A 13,357-nucleotide genomic window follows, 5' to 3' on the forward strand; every position below is an offset into this window, starting at 1 on the left:
TGTGAGGAACGCCATGCAATAGAGCCACACCTCCAGTGAATGGACATGAAAGGTACCTCTCCAGCCCTGCTTCTGGCTTTCCTGACCCCATGGATCCATCATCTTAGTCGGTATATTGTAATAACGTGATATTATATTGTTCAAACTTGAAAGGTATATTGTTAGAGCAATATACTTTTCACTTTTCTATTTTTCTTTTGCCTGGGTGGCAGCTCTACGCTTCCGTATCCAAGGCTTTTCAATGTGACCTCACAAAATTATCATGACTACAACAACCATGAAAAGAGTTGGATGGACATTGCTGCTCAATTGCAGCTGCCTGGTCAATGTTTTTCATTAGTAATTTATAGTGATGTGCGATACCACTGATTTCCTTTCCGATCCGATACCAAGTAATATTCAGGGTGGTATCGACGATACTGATCCGATACCGATACTTTGTACAAAACGGATTTTATTTATTGTATCTCAAATTATAGCGTCATAATGATTACAGGACATCAGAATACCTTCTTCTTATCACTTAATAATGCAGAGTTCATCATATAGAAATAAAAAAACCAAAGTTGTGTGCTATTTGAACACCTTGCCTGCCTGGAGGACTAAAGGACTCCGTGAGAGACTCTCACCCTAGCAGCACCCGTCCCTCTCCTCCTCTTCAGTTCGCCTCAACATACGCTCGTCATATTTTGTGATATGATTTACTCTGAGGTGTTTGACAAGGTTAGTGATGTTGCCACAACCATACATGCCAACCCTCCCGATTTTTCCGGGAGAATCCCACCTTTCTCCAGATTTTCCACCCGGACAACAAAGTTGAAAAACCATATCGCAGAATTCATAGCGCGGCCAGCCAATTCCAGTTTCCAACAATGACGGCAGCGACTTAGTTTTAATATCACTCTTATTTCTCTTTCTGGGTCGCAAAAAAACTTTTAACATATTTTCAGGTGAGAATGTAGCTGCGTAAACTTCAAATATCTGAGCCGACCGACACATCGTCTTCAAACCCCCGCGGTCTTTCACCACTCGGGTTAAACATGATGTACAAGTCACTTTGATAACTTAAAAATGTTCTTGTTTGGCTTTTTCAGTGTTTTATTTGTTCGTGAGTAAATCGGTTTGGCTGAGATTAAAGTTATTAGATTAGATTAAATTAAATTAAACTTTATTATTCCCTCGGGAGGGTTCCTCCGGGGTTTTCACACAGCTGAATAAACGTCAAACAGAAAACTGATTAAACAGAAGAGTTTACGTCAGTGTCCGGTTATATTTTAGACAGCAAGGAGCAGACGGCAGAGTTTCACTCCACCGAGGGAGCTCGTGACGTACTACCCGGCTTTCTTTAGACCGCGAAGGCCGGTCCTCAGGTGGAAGCAGCCTCTGAATTTGGACACCCCCGCTGTTTCCGGGCCGGCCAATAATAACGGTGACATTTAACGTATTTTATCCGATAAATAAACCCTGTAAAATATATTTATCCGCCCAAACAGCCCTTTTGAATGTCTCCCTAATTCTGAGGTCTCAAGGTTGGCAAGTATGGCCACAACACCTCACTTTTTTTGCCACATTTATTGCAAACCACGGCTCAGCTGTTTGTGGAGGTAAAATACATCCGCACAATTACGCTCAGCCATTGTTGTGAGTGCGCACGCCAAGGGGCTGCGAGACATTTATACAGCCGTATTTCGCACATGACTATGAAAGGCGGAAGAGGAAGTAGTTCCTTTGAATGTAGGCAATCCGAATGTTATAGTTTCTTTCCACTGTGTTCCTGTTAATGATAAACTACAAATTTACTCTAAATTACTAAAATATCGATATTTTAATGTGAGAATCGATTCTAGAACATAAATGATTGGTATCGGAGGAATCGATATTTCAGGATCGATCCACACATCACTAGTAATTTAGCAAAGTTGACGGTGGTGTGTGTGTGCCTGTGTGAGTGAGTGAAAGACAGAGAGAGGGATTTTGTATGATAAGCTTCATGTTATGAATGCACAGTTTGAGCACTCAGGTCGCATCAGAGCATCAGGCCGTATAGTGTGAGACCCTACATCGTGACCTATGAACTTCTAACCCCTGAGATTCAATTGTACAGTTTGAGCAGGAGCTGAATAACGCGACTGAAAAAAATCGCACAGTGTTTGCCCAGCTTAATGCAGACTGTTTAAACTAAACAAGCTGCTGTTTCACATAATAAACCCTGTCAGCCGCAGTATTGCCTTCTGTTTTAACAGTTAAAGCAGTAGAGACGAGCTGTTTGCATGTGCGTGGAACTCTAGCATCATTAACCAGGCTAGCTGTTAGCTTATAGCTCACGCTAGCTAACCAGCGAGCAGTTAAAAGGACAGCCGAAGCTGCACAAAACACCCACAAACTTGTCTCACTACAACATAGCGCCGAAAACATGACTAGCAGCTCGAGCTCGACACAGCTGCTGTAACATAAGACTAACATCCAGCTAACCACAGCTAAAAGATATTTAGAGAAAACTTACCGTTTCCTCAGGTTACACAAGCTGAGTTTTTTCACGCTGAAAAGTTGTTTTTTTGGCTCTCACTGAAGACACCGACGCTGAAGACATAGTTGTTCTTTTGTACTGCTTTTAAGCGAAACATCCTTTGTATGTAAGGCCAAGGGTGTTCATCCTCTTCAGCTCTAGCGTAGACGACTGGTTCTGCCATGTTTTTAATGTTTCTTCTTTCCGTGTGTCCACTACTTTGAATGTACTCAAGAAAAAGTAAAAAGTATCGTGCAAAAAAGGTACTTTAAAAGTAGATTTTTTTCAAAAACTTACTCAAGTAAATGTAACGGAGTAAATGTAACTCGTTACTACCCACCTCTGCAGAAGACCAAGAGGTCTCATTCCCTGCTGTCCTCTGGACGCCATGCTGGATTCACCACCACAGAGCACAGAGAGTCACGGTAAGTTTCCTTCAAAGCTTTGTTTAGTACATTAGCTCTGTGATTAATGAGGAAATCAACATAGACATAGAAATCCCTCATTCCCCGTAGCCGTGGAGCTGAGGTCTTTCCAGTCCACTAACCCCTTTTCCTCTGATTTCTCTCCACAGGTCCCGGCTGCTATAGACCCCACGCCAAGCTCACCAGTGGCACAGACGTCGGGGCAGGAGAACTGGAGGTGTGGTTACTGAGACACCTCTGCCGGGACTGCCCGCCAACGGAGGTGAGACAGGTTTTCCACATCGCTGGCCCTCTGACGCCCTCCCCCAGTTCAGGAGAGACGTACTGCATACCAGTAAGGTGCCAAGAGGGTACATGCCAGGCTCTGGTGGATTTTGGGCTGTACGCAGACCCTGCCTCTAGCTCGCCCGGGGGCATTGCTGAAGTTAGAGTGGGTGGAGGTGAAGTGTGTGCATGGGGATATTTATAAATATCCCTTGATGCTGGTGGAAATTAGATACTGGGGAAAAATGCATAGACTGAAGGCTGTGGTTAGTTCGTGCCTGACACACCCTTAATGAAATGTTGAAGCTGGGAGTAATAGAAGAGTCACACAGCACTTGCTGTAGCCCCATAGTTCTGGTAGTGAAAAAAGATGGGTCTATGCAGTTCTGTCTGGACTATCGCATGGTGAACGAGGTGTCATAGTTCAATGCTTATCCCTTGCCCTCGGTCGACGAGCTCCTGGACCAGTTAGGCACTGCTCGTTTTTTTACGACACTGGATTTAACCGAGGGCTACTGGGAGATTCCCTTGTCTGCAGAGTCCAAGGAAACAACAGCATTCTCCAGTCTGTAAGGTTTGTACCTGTTCGTTACACTTCCATTTGGTTTGTTCATAGCCGCTGCTACCTTCCAGTATCTCCTGGAGTATGTCCTGGAGTCCCTGAGGCAGACGGGGCTCAAACCTTACATTTGAGATGGAGTGAGAGGTATCTCTAAGTCACTCATACAGTATATGGTATGGCTGCAAGTCAACCCAAATAAAGCAAAGGGATAAATTTACATTCATTTTTCTTTTAAAACTAAGCTGCTGAAGATAAATGAAGGAAAGCAAGAGGGTGTAGGATGAGTGGGGCTTTGGAGGGCAGTCAACAGTGGGAAATCATTTAGGTGCTTAGTCATGAAACATGATGAAAGTGTGAGTCGGGGTCAGTAGATGGGTAATGAGCAACCTCGAGTCTGAGGAACAGGGAGAACCATGGCTAGTGCAGTGAAGATCACACAAAATTGATCACAATTAGAAACTGTGACTGTTATCATGCATCTTATGCAGTCAACACAATGATGTAAATGTAAATCTATAAATTACTTGTTTGTTTTTCACTTCAACAGGTCCAGGGATGGTGGATGGTGGAAGATGGTTGGACTTCCACTGACAGGATAGAAAAAGACCAAGAAAGCAACCTGTCGTGTGCAAACAAAGTGTTTCTATGAAATGTGCTTAAAGTTGTGGAAAATCTTTCTTTAAACTGTTAATGGAAAGTAGAAATAAATATGTAGAAGTGCACCATATGTGTCCTGTAGTAACAAAATCCAGTGTTGCTTTAAACTAACTAGGTCACATGAGACATTAGCCATTAATAACAAAGAACAAATGAGAACAGAAAAATTGACATAATAAACAGAAAAGCATAATAAAACTAGTGCTTCTTTATTTGTAAGCCGTAACTTTAACATCTGGGATTGATCTGGAGTGATATTATTAAGAAGTGTGGGAGTAGGGGAGCATTTATAGATTGATGCTTATAGATGTTGAATATGTCAAATGTTTCATGCAATTACCCATTAGCAATCAAGCATGCATTTGCAGTATAACACCATCTTGGTATAGTTTCTTTTTAGCATAATAAACGTGTAAATCAGCATGAAAGTACTACGGAAGATTTAGACATCCATGAGTGACAGTGCTGTGGTTCCGAAACTGGAGTAAGAGGTAAACTAACAGTCCTCTTTTACTGCCAACAGTGGGAGAAACTGAGGGAGAAGACACTACTAGGATATGGACTGAATGTCTGTCAAATGCTCCTGTCAGAGCAGCATGATTATCAGTGTCTTTATGCTGGATAGCTAGTTAGCTAGCAGTGTTACCATTAGCTAAAATGGTTGTTCACCCTGTTTTCTGCTGCTGCACCTAATGAGGAATCAGGAATTTCTGTGTCTACATTGATTTCCCCATTAATCACAGTGCCAATATACTAAACAAAGCTTTGAAGGAACTCTGTGGTCCCTGAAACTCTGTGTATGAGAACTCATGGTTCTCTATGCCCTGTAGTGGTGAATCCAGCATGGTGGACAGAGGACAGCGTGCTTTCTGATTGGCTGACGTCTACTCCATAAAGCTCCATAAAGCACCTCTCCAACTGCCAAATCCATCTGTTCCCTGATTGGATTGTTAAATTTGTGAACATCAATGGTACTAAAAGTAGCTGTAGATAATATTACATCTGTGGGATGATTATTGGTAATTTTTTCTCTAATGATAAAATTTTATTTGTGAAGAAGTTCATGAAGTCATTACTAGTTAACGTTAAAAGGATGGTTGGCTCAAAAGAGCTCTGACTTTTTGTCAGCCTGGCTACAGTGCTGAAGAGAAACCTGGGGTTGTTCTTATTTTCTTCAATCAGTGATGAATAGTAAGATGTTCTGGCTTTGCGGAGGGCTTTCTTATAAAGCAGCAAACTATTTCTCCAGGCTAAATGATGATAAGGCAACAAAGAAAAAAAAACAAACAAAAAGAGGGAGCAGCTTCTCAAAAGCACCCACTAGTTAAGCCTGTCCCTGCCAAAAGACCCAAACCTTGGTATTGTTTTCGATGTGGTGAGGATGGACATATTGCTAACAACTGCAATGACCCCCCAAATCCCACACTAGTCAGTACCAAGAGAAAAGAATTAAAAGACAGACAGATAAAGACAACTTGACAGGTGACAACTCTTCTTTAAACTAAGAAGTGTTCCTGTTGAGGGACAAATGGGAACAGATGAATGTAGAAGTCCCACTTCTCACCACAATAACCAATCAAAATTGTCACTGAAGCAACACCAGCTTGCACAGACAAGGAAACCGCCAAAAGGGCTGGTTGGAAGTAAGAGCACAGCCAACATTAAGGTTAATGGGGTTGAATGTAATTCTTTGCTTGACACTGGGTCACAAGTGACTACCGTGTCCCAGTCATTCTATAACGAGCACCTATCAGACCAAACTATACATTCAATCAGTGACATATTGGAGATAGAAGGAGCTAATGGTCAGACAGTACCATATGCAGGTTAAATACATTTAACTGTGCAGTTTCCTGAAGAGTTCATTTCCTCTCAACCAGAGATTGAGACTCTCACCCTGATTGTACCAGATGTTCGCTCTAACAGTGACATACCAGTATTGATTGGTACAAACACTCTTGACCCACTATATGAGCAGTTTCTCAGTGAATCTCATTTCATGGCCAATCCTTACTCTGGCTACCATCAAGTTCTGAAAACCCTGCAGATCAGGCACAGACAAAACTCAGAAGGACAAATTGGCCTAGTCAAACTACGTGGTAGTGACTCAAATGTCATCCCTGCTGGTCAGAAAGTTGTCCTGCAAGGTTTTGCAAGTGTCAGTGATGTTTACACTGAAAAGTGGGCATTACTTGAGCCACCTACGAGTTCATCTCTTCCAGGTGGAATATTCATTGACAGTCGTCTCATTACCGTTCCATCTTATGCCCCACGCAAAATCCCAGTTGTACTCAGAAACGAAACCAACCATGATATCATCTTGCCAACCAACTGTGTCATTGCTGAACTCAGTGTTCCACAAGATATACTTCCGATCCAAAACATTCCAAATAGTCAACTTCAATCTGCTAGCTGTTTAAGTCAACAACAACCTGCAGATTCCACAAACAAACAGAATAGTGACACAAGCCTAAATCTGAAGTTTGACTTTGGCGATTCTCCACTTTCTGAAGAGTGGAAAGCTAGAATAACCCAGAAACTGAACACCTACTCTGACATCTTTTCCCATCATGACCTTGACTTTGGCCATGCAACAAAAGTAAAACATTGCATCAAACTCAAGGATGAAACCCCATTTAAGCATCGACCACGTCCTCTCCACCCACAAGACTATGAGGCCGTAAGACGTCATCTCCAAATGCTTTTGGAGGCTGGCATCATTCGCGAATCGGAGTCTCCATTTGCCTCGTCCATAGTTGTTGTCAAAAAGAAAAATGGTGATGTTCGATTGTGGGTGGATAACAGGAAGTTAAACATGCAAACAATCAAGGATGCTTATGCATCGAGATTGGGTAATGTTACCAGATTGAAATGAATGAGAGTGACAAGCATAAAACCACTTATGTGTGTCCATTAGGTTTTTGGGAGTGGAATCGGATGCCGCAGGGGATCACCAACGCGCTGAGCACATTCCAGCGCTTAATGGAAAAGTGCATGGGTGACATAAACCTGCGAGAAGTACTTGTTTTCCTAGAAGATATCATTGTCTTTTCCAAAACTTTAGAGGAGCAAGGAATGCGGCTTGCTAACGTCCTGAATCGCTTGCGAGAAAATGGCCTCAAGTTGTCACCAGAGAAGTGTCGTTTTTTCCAAACATCAGTGTGCTATCTGGGAAACATTGTTTCTCTTTTTTTTTTTTTTTCCTTTTTTTTTTTTGCGCCTGTCCCGTTTGGTTTTTTGCCATCAGAATTATTGTCTAAAGGCAAAGAAAGATGCCCAACGGATTTACTTTACCAAATTGACCATCCCAGCCTTGCCGTAATGGTCCATTTGATTCACCTTTTATTGTTTATTTTATTTTCACTTGCTGAATACGGGACAGACTTGACTGGGAGAAAAAAGGGGAGAAAGAAAGAGGGAAAGAGAAACAGCTGAGAAGAGGGACAGGGGAGAAGGGCAAAAAACAAAAACCAACAGAATGGGCAGAAAAAAAAAAAGAAAAGAAAAAGAAAATGCATATATCGATCACCTGGATCACCTGTTGAGAAAGAAAAAAGAAAACAAGCAGAAGAGAACAAGAGTAGTAGAATAAACAACATCACAATGATATATGGGAATATGACAGTAAATACTAAATATTAAACATTATTGTGCAGCACACAAGATCAACAGAACACAGTGTGCTTTGAGGTAGGAGCCAAAAAGGGTGTAGCGTCCATGCTCACAGGTGTACACACGGGTGGTGTGTACACCTGTGAGCATGGACGCGCTTGTTTTTTTAAAAGGTTCCTTCATGTAATGATCTGCTAGAGGGTGTGGGGGGGCCACAGCCCCGTCCTCCAGGGCATGAAGCAGGTATGGAGGACATCAAGACTTCAGACATCCAGAGGTCCCCAGAACACAAGAGACCAAGGAAGACCAACAGAGGGGCAGCTGCGCCACTATCCCAGAGAGAGCTGAGGAGAGTCCCAGATGAGGGCAGATGAGGAGCCCCAGGCTCCAGGCCCCGATAAGCGGCCGCCAAAGGGTGAGCCGGTGTGTACCTGAACGCATTGTTTCTCAAAATGGCATTGAAACAGACCCCCCAAAAGATTGAAACACTCAAGACCTGGCCAAGACCACAAACTTTAAAGGAACTTAGGTCGTTCCTTGGATTCTCCGGATATTATCGGAGGTTTGTGAAAGATTATTCAAAGATTGTGAAGCCCTTAACAAAACTTACTGCAGGCTACCCACCAGTAAGAAAAGGGGCAAAACTCACTAAACTTGTGTTGGTATAACTTTAATGTGTTAATATGCTTTTGTTTGTATGATTTGGCACCCTCTTGTGGCCACAGTTGGTACTTGGGAAGTTGTTATGCCCAGCTAGTTTGCTACAAGTGCTCAGTGGAGGTGAAACTTTTGCCCACGCATGCCTGTAAGTTTTCATTACATATGTAACCCCTATAGACATGGTTACTAGTATTTTCTTGTTTTTACCCGGTATTATTATTTCCGACACCCCTTGAACACACTTTGATTTTCCGTAGTTCAGTGAATGCAACAAAAGCACGTTGCTGCATTAAGCTAGGCAAAACGGAGCAAGACACCCGAGAGCAATTAACAAGCTACACAGTGAGTCTTTCGGTATAAAATAAGTGTTATAAAGTATTTTCAACAGTCTCTAACTTAAAGTTATGTACTTTTCAGAGGCCTTTATGTGTTTTACTCTCGACCAAAAGCAGGCAGAGCGTGTATTTGTTTCTTGGGAATTCCGGTGAGTTACTAGAGATGATAAGTTAGCAGGAAAACTTATGCTAATTTTACATGTGGTAAACACTGCAACAGTGCGAATTCTGTATTGTCTAAAAAAAAGCTAAAACCAGTCGGAGTACTTGAATTGTGTGTGAAATGGAATGTCGTATTTTATTTTATTGTCTATTTGATTGGGCATCTTCACAAATGCGCAAAACTAATGCAGGATGCACTTTTCTTTTAGCCATAAATGTTGTCCAGTGCCTTTCCTGCACTTTGTAATTTCAGTTATAGGTTAATACATGGGTGTGAATGGGTGAATGCACAAGTTGTGTAAAGCGCTTTGAGTGCTCAGAAGAGTGGAAAAGCGCTATATAAGAACTAGTCCATTTACCATTTAAAACTAGTTACGTTACAAACATTTCATGATATGATTACATATGCCTTAAAAAGGGGTATATAAATACAATTGATTGTAATGCTGTAAAGCAATACAAATGGAATTCATAGAGACAGAACAATGTTAAAACAACAGTGTACTTGATTTTGAAAATGAGATCTCATTTTATTTAGAAAAACTGTTAAGAACTATTTTGTTTATTGCTCTGTACTGTATGTGCAGACTGGTTTTTTGTGATCCTGGATCTGAAGTGGTTCTGGATATGGATGGCGAGCCAGACCCTGTGAAAACTCGTGGCGAATCCAAAAGCAGTGTGGCCAGCTGTTCTGGATGCAGGAGTAGAGCTACAGTCTGAATTACTTCGAATCGCAGGATTTCAGATAAGCAAGAACAAAAACTGCTTACTTGATACGGATTGTTTCTCTGGGAAACAGTTGAACTCCCAATATCCTGCTCATCAGGAGTCAGGTCTAAAGAGACTACTTATTTTATTTTATTTTGTTGTTATTTTCAAAAGAGCACTCTTCTCTGTTGATTTTCTGTTAATTTTCTATGCTGTTTACATTGGGTTATTGCACCACTGTAACATTGTAATAAATCTGCCGGCTGTTCAACACTCAATTCTCTCAAAGTTATTTTACTCCTCTCGAATCTAGTCTATAAGTTTAACCCTACTATACTAAGCAGGTGTTACACATACTATAACCTTAACTATCTGATTTGTGATGCATGTGTAATGTGCATATACTGAGTTACTATTTCAGCTGTGTGGTCATTACTCATTTGTAAAGCTACTTGTGTGCTAGCGACTGTATATTAGAATCAGAATCAGAAAGGGGTTTATTGCCAAATGTTGAGCAGGTTTACAACATTAGGAAATTGCTGCGGTGCTTCAGTGCAAACATAGTGTCATAAATAGCACTTAAATAGACATGAAAAAATAAAAGTAGGGATAAGAATTCAAAGTGCTACGTAGAAAGATATGTGCATGAGCTATACATGAGATATATACATGAGAATAAGAATTAAGAGTGCTACGTTGAAAGATATATACATGAGTGCAGGTGGTGATCAGTGCCAATCATGGAATGATGCAGTGAACACAGCGTAGGGTCATGTGTTAGTAGCGGGAACAGTCATATGGTTATTGTTCATGTGTCCAACAGCAGAGGGGAAGAAACTGTTCTTATGGCGAGAGGTTCTGGTGCGAATGGACCGGAGCCTCCTGCCTGAGGGGAGCAGGTCAAACAGACTGTGTCCAGGGTGAGAAGGGTCAGCTGAAATCCGAGCTGCACGCCGCAATGTCCTGGAGGTGTACAGGTCCTGCAAAGATGGGAGTCTGCAGCCAATCACCTTCTCAGCAGAGCGCACAACACACTGCAGTCTCTGTTTGTCCCTGATAGTGGCTCCAGCGTACCACACGGTGATGGAGGAGGTGAGGATGGACTCGATGATTGCAGTGTAGAACTGCATCATCGTCCGTGTTGGCAGGTTGAATTTCTTCAGCTGCCTCAGGAAGTACATCCTCTGCTGGGCTTTCTTAATGACGGAGGTGATGGTGGGCTCCCACTTCAGGTCCTGGGTGATGGTGGTACCCAGGAAGCGGAATGAGTCCACGGAGGTGATGGGGGTGTCAGTCAGGATGATGGGGGGGAGTGGGGCTGTGTGCTTCCTGAAGTCCACAATAATCTCCACTGTCTTCTGGGCATTCAGCACCAGGTTGTTGTGGCTGCACCAGGACACCAGACGTTCAACCTCCCTCCTGTAGGCAGACTCATCCCCGTCCGAGATGAGTCCAATAACGGTGGTGTCATCTGCAAACTTGATTAGCTTGACAGACTGGTGGGTGGAGGTGCAGCAGTTGGTGTACAGGGAGAAGAGCAGAGGAGAAAGAACACAGCCCTGAGGGGAGCCGGTGCTGATGGTCCGGGAGTCCGAGACATTCTTTCCCAGCCTCACATGCTGCTTCCTGTCCGTCAGGAAGTCAGTGATCCACCGGCAGATGGGGTCAGGCACATTCATCTGGGAAAGCTTGTCTCGGAGATGGTCTGGAAGGATGGTGTTGAAGGCAGAGCTGAAGTCCACAAACAGGATCCTGGCGTAGGTTCCTGGGGAGTCCAGATGCTGCAGGATGAAGTGTAGGGCCATGTTGATGGCGTCGTCTACAGACCTGTTGGCTCTATATGCAAACTGCAGGGGGTCCAGGAGGGGGGCCGTGAGGGTCCTGAGATGGGAGAGAACAAGGCGCTCAAATGACTTCATGACCACAGATGTCAGAGCCACGGGTCTGTAGTCATTTAGTCCAGTGATCTTAGGTTTCTTGGGGACAGGGATTATGGTAGAGGACTTGAAGCAGGCAGGCACATGACATGCCTGCAGTGAGGAGTTGAAAATGCCAGAAAACACTGGGGCCAGCTCGTTGGCAGGAGACACGCCGTCTGGGCCGGGAGCTTTCCGAGCATTCAGGTTCTTAAACTGCTTCCTCACATCTGCTTCATGAATATGAAGAGTTGTGGTGGGAGGAGGTGGTGTGAAATCCTCTTTTGTGTGGGGTGAGGAGGGGGGTGTTGTAGGTGAACAGTTTGAAGGTGGTGATGGCTCTATGGAGGGGGGAGAGGTGGGGGAATGAGTGTCCAAAGTGCCTCTATTGTTGGGGTCGTTGGAGGTGTGAAGGCTGCCTGATGGCTCGTCAAAACGGCAGTAGAAGTCGTGAAGGGTGTTGGCTAAGAGCAAGTCATCAGTGGAGTGGGGGGTTTTAGGCTTGTAGTTTGTGATATTCCTAAAACCTTTCCACACAGAGGCCGAGTCATTTTCTGAGATCTGCTGCTGCATCTTCTCAGAGTGCTGCTGTTTAGCAATGTCCACTTCTTTAGTGAACCTGTACTTGGCCTCTCTGTAGCAGACCCTGTCTGCGCTTCTGAACGCCTTTCTCTTTTCCAGCCACAGCTTTTTGAGTTTAGGAGTAAACCAGGGTTTGTCATTGTTATAACTCACCCTGGTGCGTGATGGCACAATGCTGTCCTCACAGAAGTGGATATAGGAGGTGACAGTGTCCGTAAACTCGTCCAAGCTGTTAGAAGCAGCCTTCAATGTGTCCCAGTCTGTGGTCTCCAAACACGTGCGAAGCTCCTCCACAGCCTCGTTGCTCCACAGTTTTTTAGTCCTCACGACAGGTTTGGAGAGCTTCAGCCTCTGTCTGTACGCGGGGATTAGGTGGATCATGACGTGGTCAGAAAGTCCGAGTGAAGCGCGGGGCACCGCGCGATAGGCCCCGCTGATCGTGCTGTAACAGTGGTCCAATGTCCTCTCCTCTCTGGTCGGGCATTTAATATACTGCTTATATTTCGGAAGCTCATGGCTCAGATTGGCTTTGTTAAAGTCCCCAAGAGCAATGATGAGAGAGTCCGGGAATGTCCGCTCCGTGTGGAGAATCTGCTCCGCGAGTGCGCACTGAGCTGCCTGCGCATCTGCGTCTGGCGGGATGTAAACAGCGGCCAGGATGAATGAAGCAAACTCCCGCGGAGAATAAAACGGTTTGCAGTGGATAAAAAGATATTCCAGAGAGGAAGAGCAGTGCTGAGCAATCACTGTCACATCTGTGCACCAGCCACTATTGATGTAGAAGCAGAGACCTCCACCTTTGGACTTACCGGAGAGAGCGGCCTGCCGGTCCGCGCGCAGCAGATGGAAGCCCTCCAGCTTGAGCGCGCAGTCTGGGATGTTCTCACTGAGCCACGACTCCGTAAAACATAAGACACAGGAGGAGGCAAAGTCTCTGTTCATGCTTCTCATCAGGGCCAGTTCATCTA

At 44.0% G+C, this 13,357-nt stretch overlaps 1 long non-coding RNA gene across 1 annotated transcript; it reads left to right on the top strand.

The window, feature by feature from the left end:
* The first annotated feature begins 8,909 nt into the window (after positions 1 to 8,909).
* Positions 8,910 to 10,169, top strand: LOC112434933 (uncharacterized). The gene is made up of 3 exons (XR_003024312.2): positions 8,910 to 9,028; positions 9,104 to 9,170; positions 9,771 to 10,169. It is a non-coding gene; the product is annotated as an uncharacterized LOC112434933 (long non-coding RNA).
* The last annotated feature ends 3,188 nt before the right edge of the window (positions 10,170 to 13,357 follow it).

The sequence above is a fragment of the Maylandia zebra genome, linkage group LG6 (assembly GCF_041146795.1).
Source record: "Maylandia zebra isolate NMK-2024a linkage group LG6, Mzebra_GT3a, whole genome shotgun sequence".
NCBI classification, from domain to species: Eukaryota; Metazoa; Chordata; class Actinopteri; order Cichliformes; family Cichlidae; genus Maylandia; species Maylandia zebra.